The sequence below is a fragment of the Urocitellus parryii genome, chromosome Y (assembly GCF_045843805.1).
Source record: "Urocitellus parryii isolate mUroPar1 chromosome Y, mUroPar1.hap1, whole genome shotgun sequence".
In the NCBI taxonomy this organism is placed as follows: Eukaryota; Metazoa; Chordata; class Mammalia; order Rodentia; family Sciuridae; genus Urocitellus; species Urocitellus parryii.
The window spans coordinates 33,603,214-33,616,754 of record NC_135548.1 but is presented as its reverse complement, the minus strand read 5'-3'; the positions used below and the strand labels follow the sequence as shown (position 1 = coordinate 33,616,754).

The 13,541-nt window shown below is 37.1% G+C and overlaps 1 protein-coding gene across 1 annotated transcript in view; it reads right to left on the bottom strand.

The window, feature by feature from the left end:
• The window catches only part of LOC144251031 (adhesion G-protein coupled receptor V1-like), a 55,029-nt gene extending 41,706 nt beyond the window's left edge, over positions 1–13,323 (bottom strand). The window contains exons 1-3 of the mRNA XM_077794157.1: positions 13,270–13,323; positions 12,095–12,737; positions 4,032–4,241 (exon numbers count right to left, since the gene is read on the bottom strand). The gene's annotated coding sequence lies outside the window, so the exon portion shown is untranslated. The remainder of the gene's footprint in view (positions 1–4,031; positions 4,242–12,094; positions 12,738–13,269) is intronic.
• Between the last annotated feature and the right edge of the window lie 218 nt (positions 13,324–13,541).

The following is a 13,541-nucleotide window of genomic DNA, read 5'->3' as shown; positions in this document are numbered from 1 at the left end:
AGATTCTTTTTATAAAGGTAAATGGCAACTAAGAGGTACATAAAATAATAGAAAACAAAATACAGAAAAATAGCTTAGTCAATAAATGATACATGATATATATGGATCACCCAAATTTACTGACTCTACAATGAAAAGAAAATGGTTAAATATTATAGGAAATATGAATAATTTGAATCATAGACTGTCAATGAGAACACTTTGAAAAAAACAATTTCTAATATAGCATGCCAATATTGGTAATTTTAAAAATAATTACATTTCTTATTCAAATCTTTATGTAAAAAAGCTTAATGCTGTCTTTAAGAAAAGAAAAAAAAATTAAATCTATTGAACATAACATGATGATTATGATGCTGCTGAGTTGGGTGAGTGAAAAATCTAACACAGGTTTATAAAAAGTACATTTATGCACAATTTGCAATCACAGTAAAGTCCATTGTCCCATATTTCTAAATTCTGTCCATTACATTTGGAAAAAGTAATATTTACCACTGGTCATCTCTCTAATTGCTTTAGGACAAAACATAGAAATAGGATTCCTTAGAATTCAATACATAGCAATTCCTTCCTGTAAATCACAAATGGAATTCTAGAGCCCAAAGTCCAGTATCATCCACATTTTAAATCTAATCACACAGATGAATTTCCAACACTAGCCAGAAGCAATGTTAACATTGTTGAGAGCCCACAGAACACGAATTTTTACTCTATTTTATAGCAGTTATCCTTGAAGAATCACCATGAGGTTTTTATTAGTTCACTTTAGTAAACTCATCTTAATACACATCTCTCTATGAAGTTTTTGTAGTAGTATTATAAAGAATACATACATAAAATACTGAATTCTTGAGGTTCATTATGATTTTGAAAAAATAAAATTAATTTAGGCTGTCAGAAATGGCTTAGGAATAAAGGGGGGGAGTAAAAAAATAAAAATTACCCTTCACTTTTATTTGAAAGATGTAAAATAGCTATGGAGTGCTCATGCAAGCAATAAAAACAATTCAGTGTTTTCTTTCCCATACCAAACACATAATCATAGACTAGTATGCTGATGCAAGTTTTTAACCAATAACCCACTTGAACCATGTATTTTAATTACAAATCCATTTTCCTCTTTGTGTCTCCTGCAGTACCCAGCTGTTGATAAATGAAGATACCAGAATATGGTTTTCAGGTGAAGTTCATCCAACCCAAAGAGAATACAGGTGCTGGTGTCTGAAATTTCTCCAAGATCTTTGGTGCCCAGAAGGAGAGCCTTGGTTTCTTTAGAAACTATGCATTACTATCATCACCACTAGACACTCACAGGATGCACATGCACAATACTAGGTATCTTACAGTTAAAACTCCTTATGTTAATGCTGGACATTAATATTTTTTGAATTTTTTAAAAATGAAATTCCAGAGCTGGGGTTGTGGCTCAGTAGTAGAGCACTTGCCTCATATGTGTGAGGCACTGAGTTCAACTCTCAGCACCACATATAAATAAGTGAATAAAATAAAGGTCCATCAACAACTAAAAAAATATTTTCTTAAAAAAATGAAAAATTCCATCATATCACAGCAAAGCACATGTCTAGTCTAGCTCTAAATTCCTTGTTTCATCTAACCTTCCCTGGCCTTAGCTTTATTTGTAGCCTCCATACCATCAACACTTAAATTCTGTATTTATACAGTATTCCCTGCTCAAGTTTCTTCAACAAAGCAAAAGCAAATTCAATATACTCCTCTTTAACTTATTTTCTCCAATGTTTCTCCTTTCCTTGTTCTCATGGCCAAAGAGCAGTGATTCTCAAAATTTTATACTATAAAAAGGCTGGGGTTGTAGCTCAGTGGCAGAGCGCTTGTCTAGCATGTGTGAGGCACTAGGTTCCATCTCCAGCACCACATAAAAATAAATAAATAAACAAAATAAAGGTATTTTTAAAAAGAGAACACATGGAATACAAGCCCATAGATAATGCTTCTGGATGTCAAAGCAAAGTGAAACTGGTGTAAAAGTTTATCTCATCATAGACCATTAGCACTCTGTGAATGCAAATAGGCCTGAGGACACTGCTTTTTTTTTTTTTTTTTTTTTTTTAGCTGTAGATGGACACAATCCCTTTATTTTATTTATTTATTTTTATATAGTGCTGAGGATCGAACCCAGTGCCTCACACATGTTAGGCAATCATTCTACCACTGAGCCACAACCCCAGTCCGAGGACCCTGCTTTGAGGGCACTCCCCAAAGGCCACTACATCCTTTAGTTTATCCTTAGATATCATCTTTCTATCCCCAATTTTTCTTTATAATCCATCCAGAGCTGCTACTATTTTCTCTAGCCCACTTGAAAATCTTACTTGTTGGTTACATTAGTATGAGACCCATTGATTACTTCCTTATTCTGGTAATTGATGAACATTTCTCCTTAGTTTCTTCTGACTCTCTTAGTCCTCTGAGCGATTACTTTCCCAGTATCTTAGCTTGCTGTTCTACATGATGACGTCCTTGATAACTTGTTTTCTCCTATGTTCCCAAAGATTGTATTTTCCTGATTTCAACTATTTGAAAATTCAACTTCTATCTCTGAGTTAGAAATAAAGTCTCTTACCAAATTCTTCCTTTCACATGGACATTACTACTCACATTCATTACTCTTTCAATTAAAATCACTTAATATATTTATCAAAAATCCTTGCATTATCAGGTTCTGCAGCAAATACAAATTCAAACAAAACAGTCTCTCCTCACAAGGTGCACTGTAGTGTGGGCTTTGGATCCAGTGTAGCTGGGTTTAAAGCTCCACCTCTTATCTCCAATTCAATTTCCTTATGTAAAAATGTTGTGTATTCAATTATACCCAGTTCATAGGACTGCTGCTAAAATGAAGTGAAATAACTGATGTGGAGCAACTATCACACAGAAAATACCTCATAAATATTCTTGTTGTCATTAATATTAACTATCCCAGCAGTGACATTTTATTTCTACTATGTTACAAAAAAATTTTTGATAGTTAGCGATTTGTCTTTAGATTGGGTTTATGGCAATTTGTTAGTCACTCTTAATCATTGTTGCTAAGACAACATGCAATTCTAAACCATTAACAATAGTAAAGAGTGTCAGAAAATGGCTCAAACATTTGCACAGATAAGTTCAATAAACTTGCAAGTTGGGAGAATATACTAACGAGACGGATGGTAAACACTGAAATACATTCAGTTTCCAGCACAGTCACAAATTAGTTATTTGACCTTGTCAAGTCATTTAACTTCTCAGCTTTGTTTTCTCATATGTAGAGATCCATATACATGATCTATATCCTTTTTATTTCTTAATTCTTTAAGATAAAATTATTTAATTCCAAATACAAACTATGTGCTGAAACAATCTGTAAATTTTTTTGAATCTCAAAAGAGGCTTATTCAAAGACAAACAAAACAGTTGTAATATCTAAAACACAAAATTTAGCCTATATATGATATGCAATAAAAAATAAAGATTCAAGAAAATTACAGTGTTTCAAGACAAAAAAAAATACATATTACATAAGATTTTCCAGTTTGGCACTCTTTATAAAACATACCAAAATAATATAAAATCAAGGCTAAAATGTTCACTGATTTTAATCTAGTACTTGTTTTTAACAGGGAGCCACTAGTTCACTGTTTCATAGTAATAGCTACTAAAAAGCATATAGAATATTTGCCAAGAACTGTGCCAAGCACTTTATACTTATTAGCTCACTTAATCCTCATGAAGAAACCTATGAAATAAGTAATATTTTGCCATTTAACAGATGAAAAACCTGGACATCCCACACCAGTGGAGAGTGGCAAGCTGGAACACAGTATCATTCTATAAGCCTCCTACATCTAGTTAAGCAGTTCACTAAGCCTCCTCCCAAACATGTCCCGCTTGGATGAAAACACACAGTTCAACAAAATAATTAAAGGAAAAAAATCACAAGCTTTAAAACACTAGGCAAAAAATGATACCCATAGAAAAGAAAATGAATGTGCTCAGAAAAAAGAACCCACCTTCATGACCAATGACAGATTTGGAAGCAGTCTGAAAGCTAACAATTCCCGCCACATTGTCATTGGCCAAAATGTTCACTCTCACAGTGTCGGAACTGGGCAAAATTCTACTTCCTCCTTCAGTGTACACCAAACTAACTATGATGCTTTCATCATCCTCTGGATCAGAATCATCCAGAATGGTTAAAATGGCTGTCTTTTTGGTTTCACCTATTAAAAAAATATTAATGGAATTAAAAACCAAAGTTAAGAAAATCACCAATGTAGAGAACTCAAAAAGGCCCCAAATAATCTATACCTTAAAAAGTGAAGTAAAAAATAATGTGAGTTCATTATAATAGCTCAGTATTTTGGGCAATATTAACACCATTAAAATCAAATTTTCTTTGTTCATCTATATATTTTTTTACACATAAAGCACCAAAAATATTCATTAATGTGTAGAAAAGAACATTCTGAATTACTAAAAAGTTAAAGGGTAAAATTATTTCAAAGAATCATAGCTTTATTTCCTGGTCTTTAAAGAACAATGACCTAAGTAGAGAATAAGCTTTAAAAGCATTTTATATCTAAGAACAGTTCCTTTAAAGACAATGGGGTCTCATTCTCATTCTGGCATTATTGTGGAAAATTTTTAATCAGGTATTCAACCTAACACCTCCCTGAATAACCAGAAGCACATAGGGAATTGAGATCAAAATGGCAGAATGGGACAGGGGCAGGAAATGGATGACAAATACTGAGTAAAAGAACCAGCATGAATAAGATAAGTCTTTGGGTAATTAGACAATGTCAAGTACCAACTTCTAGGATGTAGAGCACTGTGGGAAGCAGGCAGAAAATAAATTCAAAGGGAGGCAGGATAGCCAGAGGGGCCTAGTAATTTGCTTTGCAATTTGATCTAGGACCCCAGTAGTAGATAGGGCACCAGTGAGCAACCTAAAAGCAAATACTGCATCTGTGGTTTTAGGTAGACACCAGTATTTCCTCTGCAGAATCTCAAAATTAGGTAAAGAAGACATACAAATTAGAAGCCCATGAATTAGCACAAAGACTGTTATTTAAAAACATTTTAATTTGAAAATAAGCATTTTCATCTGTAATATATGCATTAAGACTTAATGTTTATAGACCAGCTATTTGCTTGAAAAAAATCTCCTTAAAATAGCAACTTATTCTTCATTGCATCAAACTACATATAATCTTTTCCCAGTACCAATTTTAGTTAAGTACTTATTCATGTTATTACATATTAATAACTGTTACTAACTTTCTTGGGGGTCTAAGTTACGTGACCTTGTCTCATCCTGTAAAACAAAACAAACCTACCCACCTTATCAGTCTCCTCCACACTTGTGGATCTCACCACACAAGAACCTGGCCTCTCCTGTATGTTTGTAAGGTCCTGAGGGGCACTCTGAGATGCTGCCTTTGGAAGCAATGGAGCACGCCTCTTCTTGGGTGCATCCGATGGCAGGATGTTTGAAACATATGGTTTGGAAATAGTATTGGACCTCAAAAAAGTTGGGCGGTGCTTATTTATTAGAGGGGTTGCAGGAGCACTTGCAGTCTAATAAGAAAAAGACAGTGTCTATATGCAATTTCAAGATAAAAACCACTTATTTTATACAAGATTTGAAGACTCTTCTAAGATATTGCATAATAAAATACTTGCTCCCACTTTTTCTTACTACATTGAAAAAAACTAAAAAAACCTTTTGTCTTTTTCCTTCATAATGTCCAGGTTTTGTGATATTTGGGAGGATTGAATAAAAGAATAAAGTCATCTTACTTTGGTACAGAGAGTTGAATATTCACTTCCAAGTTTTTCTTCTCTTACTTTCCCTCTAAAACCCTATCTAATACACTAGGCATGGAGGTATAAGCGTAGAATCCCAGTAACTCAGGAGGCTGAGACAAAAGGATTCCAAATTTAAGGCCAGTTTCAGCAACTAAGCAAAATAATCTCAAAAATTTGTTTTAAAAAAGAGGGGGTAATAGGGAAGGTAACTCAGTGGTAAAGCACTCCTAGGTTCAATCCCTAGTACCAAAAACTTTAAAAATAAATAAAAACAAAAACTTAAGCAGTAATAAACGTTGTCATTATAATCTGAAATGAATCACTCAGGACTACTTTTATCAAATTCTCAAAGAAACAAATATTCCTGTTTCACAACATAGGAAACTTAAACTAAGATATACTCAGGATCAATAATCACAACTAAGACATACACTCAATTCTTTATGACTCAGCCAGTGTTGCATAATTACCAACATTTCAGAAGTATAATGAAAGCAGTACTAAGATGGAATTTTATAACTATGAGTACATACATTAAAAAAAAATCACCACAGCAAACACAAATAATCTAATGATATTTCTCAGGGCATTATAAAAACAGGAGCAAACCAAATCCAAAATCAGTAGCAGGAAATAAATCATAAATATCAGAACAGGAAATAAATGAATAGAAAGAATAGAAAGGATCAATTAAACTAAAAGGTGGTTCTTTGAAAAGATAAACAAAATTGACAAATACTTAGCTAAACAAACCAAAAAAAAAAAAGAAAACCCAAACAAATAAAGATATGAAAAAAGGATAATATGACACATATCACTGAAATTCATGGGATCATTAGCAATATTGAGTAAAACTATATACCAATACACTGGAAATTCTAGAAGAAATTAACAAATTTCTGGGCCCAGATGACCTACCACAATCGAACCAATAGGACATAAAAAATCTAAATAGATCAATAATAAGCAATGAGATTGAAGCAGTAATAAAGAGTTTCCCAACAAAAAAGTATAAGAACCAGATTCATTGATGAATTTTTACCAGATTTTTAAAGAACTACCACCAATGCTTCTCAAACTATTCCATGAATTAAAATGGAAAGAAACCCTTTCAAACTCATTCTGCAATGTATCACCCTGTTACCAAAACTTGATGAGGATACAACAACAACAAAAAAACTATAGACCAATGTCCCTGATGAAAATAGATGATATATATCCTCAATAAAATACTTTCAAATGGAATTCAACAGCACATTAAAAAGAGCATATATCATGATCAAGTTGGTTTCATTCCTAGGATGCAATGATTGCTCAATATATATGAATCAATAAATGTAATACAGCATACAGCACATAAATAGAATCAAGAATACACATCACATGATCATCTCAATAGATGCAGAAAAAGTCCTTGGTAAAATTCAACAGTCCTTCATGATTAAGTTCTGAATAATTAGATATAGAAAGAAGATACTTTATTATAATAAAAGCTATATATGATAAACCTATATCCATCATCATTCTGAATGGGGAAAAACTGAAAGCATTTCCTCTAAAATCAGGAAATAGAGTATCTATTCTCAACCTTTTCATTCAGTACATTGCTTGAAATTTTAGCCAGAGCAATTAGGTAAGAAAAATATATAAAGTGATATAAATATGAGAGGAGGAAGTTGAATTATCCCTATTTGCAGATAATACAATTATATTCTGAGAAAATCCTGAAGATTCCACCAAAGAACTCAAAACTGATAAATAAATTCAGCAAAGTAGTAGGGATACAATATCAATATACAAAAATCAATAGCTTTTCTATATATCAATAATGAATGGACTGAGAAAGAAATCAGTGTTTCTTGAACAAGGAGTCGAAAGATTGCTACAGTGAAAATTGGAAAGTAGTGAAGAAAGAGATTAGAGAGAAGAAGATGTAAAGATCCTCCATGTTCATGGATTGGAAGAATTAATATTGTTAAGACAGCCATAGTACTGAAAGTGATCTATGGATTCAATGCAATCACAATCAAAATACCAATGACATCTTTCACATTTCTTCACAGAAATAGAAAAAAAAATCCTAAAATTCATCTGGAATGAACAAAGACCACAAATAATCAAAATCATTCTGAGCAAAAGGACTAAGGATATAGGCATTGTAATCCTTTATTTTAAAATATACTATAGAGACCCTCATCAGTATACAAAATATGAAGATGTGAATTTGGTGTCAACATACCTTATATACAATTAAAGATATGATAAATTGTGGTATAAAGGTGTATTAAGAATTGTAATGCAAAAAATAAATAAACAAATGACTAAACAAGCAAATAAATAAAGTATACTACAGAGCTATTTTAATTAAAAAAACCTGGTGTAGACATAAAAACAGATATCCATGGATACAACAAAAAAGAATATAAAGGGGCTGGAGTTATGGCTTAGCAACAAAGTACTTGCCTAGCACTTGTGAGGCCCTGGGTTCGATCCTCACTACCACATTAAAATAAAGGTATTGTGTCCAACTACGACTAAAAAAATATTAAAAAAGATAATATAAATATAAATAACATATATCTTCCTATTTACAGATAATACAATTTTCATTGCAATTTCTCTCTCTCTCTCTCTCTCTCTCTCTCTCTATATATATATATATATATATATATATATATATATATGAATGAATTGAGGACCCAGAAATAAACCCATGTATCTTCAGACAGCTGATCTCAATAAAGTGCCAAAAGTCATATACTGGAGAAAAGCCTTTTCAACAATTATACTGAGACAACTGGATATCCACATGCAGATGACTGAAACTAGATTTCAATCACCCTGAAGAAAAATCAACTCAAAATGGATCAAAATCTTAATTTAAGACATAAAACTTTGAAACTACTGGAAGAAAACATATAGGAAACACTTCAAAATACTGGGACAGGCAATGATTTCCTGAATAGTACTCTGATATCTCAGGAAACAAAAGCAACAATTGACAAATACGATTACAATAAATCAAAACTGCTTGCACAGCAAAGGAAACCACCAAGAGAGTGAAGAGAAAATCTATAGAATGGGGGAAAATCTTTGCCAGCTATTCATCTGACAGAGAATTAATCTTCAGAAAGAACAAATATTCCAATCAGTAACTGGACCAATGATCTGAACAGACATTTCTCAAAAGAATACAAATACAAGACAACAAATATATGTAAAAATAATATCTTTAGCCTTAATAAATCACAAAAAACTACATGGAGATTCCTGTCACCCTATTCAGAATGGCTCTTGTCATATAAATCAACAAACCAAAGCAAAAGCAAAAAATAAAATAACAAATGCTAGTTGAAATGCGGAAAAAATATGAATCTGCATAAACTGTTGATGAAAATGTAAATTATTATAGCTGGTATGGAAAACCGTTTACAGATTCTTCAAAAAACTAAAAATAGATTTACCATAAAATACAACTAGAGCTGGGCATAGTGGTGCATACCTGTAATCCCAGCAGTATGGGAGGCTGAAGTAGGAGCACCAAAAGTTCAAGGCCAGCCTCAGCAACTAAGCAAGGCCCTAGCAACTTAGTGAGACCCTGTCTCAAAGTAAAAATAAATAGACAGGGGATGTCAATGGCTAAGTACCCCTGGCTTCAATCCCTAGTTCCCCCCTCCCCACCACCAACACCAAAAAAAAAAATCCAAATAGACCATTCCTTAGTGTTTTTTCAAAGGGTAAAAAGTGGGAAGGAGATGAATTGAAGGAGAAAATAAATTACTGGGAAGGGGGAAGGATACTGGGGGGTGGGCAAAGAGCAAGAGAAAGTAGAATGGAGGGTAGACATGATCAAAATATGATACATGCATATATGGAAATGTCAGAGTAAGATCCAATATTTTGTATAATATATATTGATAATAATAATAGTAATAAAAATGCACAAGATGATCTTGAAACAATTAAGAAAACTGTGAAAATATATTGGAGTTCATGTTAGAGGGACTCAGGATGGTTTCTAATGCAAAAATCTGAACAAATTTGGTGTCATGATTCCATAATTGAAACAATCACATAAGTTTCATTCTGTGCTTTCATAATGATACTAAGAAAAGAACGCTTCATCATGTTCATGCTAGAGAACAAGACCATTATTTAAAAAAAAAACATGTAAAGAGAAAGAAATTATCACATTTTCATGACCTTTTCTGACTGAATTTGATCTAGGGAGTCAAATTGCTGATATGAGTGAGTTTGTTTTATAGAAATATCTCAACAAACAGTTAAAAGTAATGTTTACATACACTCTTGTCCTTTATCAATTACTGTTTAAGATGCAGACAATAATTGTTTTCTAACATTAGAAAAGATGATAACATGTTTCTGTCAGTTAATGGTAACACAAAAATAATACCTATGAAGTTTTCTTTCTTTTTTCTCTATTTTTTGGAGGCAGAGTCTCCCTATGTTGTACAGGCTGACTCCTGGGCTCAACCAATTCTCCTACCTCAGCCTCCAGCGTAGATGAAACTACAGGCGAGTGCCTGGCTACTATATTCTTGCCAGAGATGTGTCACTAAAACCTGATTAAGGCTCTAGATTTAATAGTCAAATTTCAGGAAATAGAGGGGACAAAGAAACATGTGACAAGGATACATCACCAAAATTTTGAGTAAGACAAACTATAAAACAAATGACCTGGTTTTGTCAACAAACCAATTGCAAATAAAAAAAAAATTAGGACAGGAATAAATTTCAAAAGCATTCTTTTACAAAAAAACAAGGGTTTTATAGCAAATCACAATGTAATTTCAATGACATTGAAAACAAAGCACTGTGTGTCAAAATTTGATATAGCTAAAGCAGAGCATAGTAAATATACATTCTTAATTGTTTATTTAAAATAAACATTCAATAAATGAAATAAATCATGATAATGTAGGGACTTCTCTAGGAAGGCAAAGATAGTACCAATAAATATTAATGCAATATGTCTTGATAACATTAAAGAAAAACTATATTCCACAAATGAAAACTCATATCTGATAATCCAAATATTAATTAAGTAGCATGCATTCTGCATGAAAAGCCTAACAATAGTAACAATTAATAATGATGAACAGGTGGATAGGACTTTATGTTTAAAGAATTTTTCATAGGCCCATTTTACTTTTTAGAACATCTTTTTGAAGGAGTTATCAACAGTTATAATTCTAAGCCCTTCTTATTTGAGTAATGCCAGCATTTGCTCTATAGATATAAAGAAATATAAGCAATGTTATCACTCGAATTCACATCCAAGGAGCCAGGTGATCAGAGATTTGAATAACTTGCACAAAGATACACAGGTTATACATGGTAAAACTAAAACCAATATCTATTTAAAGACTTTCTGTAATACTTGTGGTTTTTCTTTTTTATACCGCTATTTCATTTTAAGATAGAATCCCCTAATAAATAAATATATATACATACACACAATTAAGTTTAGTTAGAAGAACAGGTAGAAAATTCATATGGCAGCACAATAAACAATATAACCAGAGTGCCAAGCATGGTGGCACATGCCTGCAATCCTAGCTATGGAGGAGGCTGAGGCAGGAGGATCACAAGTTCAAGGCCAACTTGGGCAATGTAGCAAGACCATGCCTCAAAATAAAGCAATTCTTACAAGGGCTGGGGATGTAGCTCAGTGAAGAGCACCCTTAAGTTCAATCCCTAATACTGGGAGAATATTTATTTATTTATCTGGAGAGTATTTCAAATAATGATTTTTCCAGACATCTTGTCATCCTCTGCACTAGTTAACCCATCTTCCCTAAAGTTCTATGTAGGTATCACTACAAGTCAAAGTGAAACAGTAAGACAAGTGAAAATTTGAGCCTATTTTAAAAAACAACTCCATACTATAGTTTCCAATGATACCAAACAACCTAAAAGCTGAGGACACTTACAGCACTTTGGATTGACCTGTAGACACTGTAAAAAAAAAAGCTTTCTTAATCTTATTCAGAGCACTCAATCATCTGTAAAATCACAGACTTCCACTGCTGGAAGGTATAGTAGCAACCTATACATTCAACACCTTTAAAATGAGGTACAAAGGATTATGAAATTTGCTTAGTGTTAAATACATACAGAGTGGCAAAGTTAGGAGCAGAAGTCAAGTGCAAGTAACAGTGCTGTTTCTGGAAAGAACACAGAAACCATTTTTTTTCCAATTTTTGTGTGTAAAGGCAGACAGGGGGGAGGGGTCGCTTACCTCCAGCGCTTCAAAAGGGACAAAGCTGGTCCTGGCAAACCCATCGATGATGTCCTCTTTGGCCAAGGTGGACTCACTCCGCTTCCTCCGCTGGGGGTCTGGGCAGGACCCAGAGGAGGACCTGGGCTTCCCACTGTCTTCCTTGTCCGAGCCCACGCAGAAGCGAGCCAGGGCGCCGAGTCCAGCCGGCCCCCAGACGGACCCGGGAGCGCATCTCCCGGTCTCGCTGCGATCGATCGTGACCGCAGCTTTTTGAGCAGTCCAAGGCCCCGATCCTGTCCATCCATAGCTCTGCCTCGCCAGGGTCCCCGCGCCCGCTGCCCGCGCGCCACAGGCTCCTGGCACGGTCGGTCGCACAAAAAAATTGACAAGGAGCTCTCCCTCCCGCAGCACGGAGTCCCTCCGCCCCGCGCAGACGCTAGCCGCCCGCACCCGCCGGCGAGCCCGCAAAGGTCACAGCAAAGTGGGGGCGTGGAACTTCACCCGCACTGGCGCGGGAGAACGCCCCGCCACTGCTCACGCAGGAAACTCACCGCCCGGCGGTAAGAAGTCCAAGCCGAGCAGCCAGCAGAGGCCGGGCTGGGCAGCAGCTAACAGGATCCGGACCCCAGGGCATGCGCACTGGAGCGGCCGGGCCTGAGCACTGGGGATAGCGGGGGCAGGGCGGGGATCGCGTGGGGGGGGGCGGCCGAGGGCGAGGACTGGGGGGGCCGAGGACGGGAGGACGGGGGAGCAGAGAGCGAGGACGAGGATGGGGGGGGGCGGAGGGCGAGGACGGGGGTGGACCGCGAAGGCGAGGACCGAGGGGGGGGGCAGAAGGCGAGGACCCAGGGGGGGGGGGCGAGGGCGAGGACCGCGCAGGGGGGGAGGGGGCCGAGGGCGAGGACCGCGGCGGGGGTGGGGGGGGGAACTCACCGCCGGGCCGTAAGAAGTCCAAGCCGAGCAGGGCGGGGATTGCGGGGGGGGGCAAGTGCGAGGAGGGGGGGGCGGAGGGCGAGGACGGGAGGGGGGCGGGGGGCGAGGAATGAGGGGGGGCGGAAGGTGAGGACCCAGGGGGGAGGGGCGAGGACCCAGCGGGAGGGGTGGGCCGAGGGCGAGGACGGGGGTGGGGCGAGGACCAAGGGGGGGGCCGAGGGCGAGGACCGCGCGGGGGTGGGGGGAGGGGGGAAACTCACCGCTGGGCCTGTAAGAAGTCCAAGCCAAGCAGCCAGCAGAGGCCGGGCTGGGCAGCGGCTAACAGGTTCTGGAGCCCAGGGCATGCGCACTGGGGATAGCGGGGGCAGGTCGGGGATCGCGCGGGGGGGGGGGGGGGGGGGTGGGGGCGAGGGCTAGGACGGGAGGACGGGGGGCTGAGAGCGAGGACGGGTGGCGGAGGGCGAGGACCGAGGGGGGGGCGGAAGCGAGGGCGAGGACCCAGCCGGAGGAGGGAGGGCGGAGGGCGAGGACG